Source organism: Octopus bimaculoides, chromosome 5 (assembly GCF_001194135.2).
Source record: "Octopus bimaculoides isolate UCB-OBI-ISO-001 chromosome 5, ASM119413v2, whole genome shotgun sequence".
In the NCBI taxonomy this organism is placed as follows: domain Eukaryota; kingdom Metazoa; phylum Mollusca; class Cephalopoda; order Octopoda; family Octopodidae; genus Octopus; species Octopus bimaculoides.
Genome location: NC_068985.1, coordinates 5,540,557 through 5,542,628, shown reverse-complemented (window position 1 = coordinate 5,542,628; position 2,072 = coordinate 5,540,557). Strand labels below are relative to the sequence as shown.

Here is a 2,072-nt window from a genome sequence, read left to right as displayed (position 1 = left end):
AGTACTTGAAATTTTTTTGCATTGAACTGCATATTATTTTGCTCTGCCCACTCGTATATTGCATTTAGGTCATTCTGCAGGCTTACAATATCATCAGGATTTTTTATTGCCGGAGATAATTTTGTGTCATCAGCGTACCTAGTGACAGTGGCTCTCCGAGTGACCGTGGGCATGTCCAGAAGGGCCACTATGAACAGTAGTGGCCCCAAGACAGTTCCTTGCGGAACACCGCTCAATATTTGCGTTTTCCTAGATAGTTCTCCATTGGCTGCAACTGTCTGACTTCTACCATTCAGGAAGTCATGCAGCCATTTTCCTAATTTACCAGTTATGCCAAGGTTTCGCAACTTGTGACATATTAAGCCATGATCAACTTTGTCAAATGCATTTTTCTTTGGGGATTAAATTGTCGAATCCATTTTTCAGAAGTTGCAAATTTAATTCGAATGGGATTTGATAGGTATTTCTCCAGTTTGGTGTATCCCCATTGCTACCAACAATTTGCCTCGATCGACTATGGCATTTATATTGATATATTAAGCAATATGCTCTATATAAATCCCAACTGACATATATGCATGTATAAACTGAGGATATAATCATTATATCAGTGGCTAGCGTATGATAACCACCATATCGCTTTGTTTACTAACCACATGATTTCGGGTTCATTCCCATTGCGTGGCACCTTGGGCAAGCATGTATGATATGGAGGATATACTTTTCGTAATGAGATAAAAAACCAAGCCTGTAAGACATTCGATTTATAAACGTTCTATATTATACACAGCCTTGGTTTTTTATCTCATTACGAAAAGTAAATCCTTATATTCACACGCTGATGTATGACCTACATTGGACCCCTTATTCGCATAACCACCGAACCTGGAGCTTAATTGTGGTCTGTCCATCTGTCCATAGCACTTACTCAGCATTACCTGAAACCCTTGGGTCTAATTGACACCACTATCGCTCATAACCAATATATATTTATGCATGCAACACATACGTACAAGCATACGTATATAAGCACAGATACATATATCATACATGTGTGTGTGTGTGTGTGTGTGTGTGTGTGTGTGTGTGTGTGTGTGTGTGTGTGTGTGTGTGTGTGTGTGTGTGTGTGTGTGTGTGTGTGTGTGTGTGTTATAAATATGTATATTTATATATATATGCTTATAACTATAATCTTTATTATATATGAGTTCTGCACTTGTAAGGTGTTTCTAATTCTCAAAGGACGCAAAAAGTGCGGAGTCCCACACCATTTTATATAAATCCAGTAATGAAAATAACACTTGAAGATGTGAATAAAAATGAGGCTGAGAGGCGTATATGTCAGTTGGGATTTATATAGAGCATATTGCTTAATCTATCAATATAAATGCCATAGTGGATCGAGGCAAAATGTCGGTAGCAATGGGGATGCACCAAACCGGAGAAATACCTATCAAATCCCATTCGAATTAAATTTGCAACTTCTGAAAAATGGATTCGACAATTTAATCCCCAAAGAAAAATGCATTTAAAAAGCAAAGAGAGATGTCCTGACTTCTAAAATGCCTATGATCATAGACTTGTTCCATTAAGACTGATCTGGGGTTAAACCACTTCAGTTGTCGCTATAGATTCGTCGAAAGTGAACAACAAATGCATTAATCTGATCAATCTCAGGGGAACTCTAAAAGTCATGAGCACCGTCTATCATCCGAAGGAACTAAAGCAATACAACAATACTTTGTCTGCAATTATTATTCCAAGTTACTATTCAGACTACATGTTAGATCGAAAAAATTATGTAGTTATGGCTTTCTAACGGGAATGCATGTATGAAGGCAAATTTAGTTAACTTAAATTAAGTTTTCGAGATGGCTGTGTGGTAAGAAGCTTCCTTCTCAGCCCCATGCTTTGAGGTTTAGTCCCGCCACGTGGCAACTTGGTCAAGGGTCTTCTCCTAAGGCCTCGGGCCGACCAAAGCCTTCTGAGTGGATTTGGTAGTCGGAAACTGAAAGAAACCCATCGTATATGTATGTGTGTGCGTGTATATATATAAATAAATATATATATAT

General features: G+C 38.1%; 1 protein-coding gene across 4 annotated transcripts in view; it reads left to right on the top strand.

Moving 5' to 3' along the window:
- Positions 1-2,072, top strand: part of LOC106876232 (glycoprotein 3-alpha-L-fucosyltransferase A) — a 561,369-nt gene that overhangs the window by 69,809 nt on the left and 489,488 nt on the right. The window lies entirely within an intron of this gene.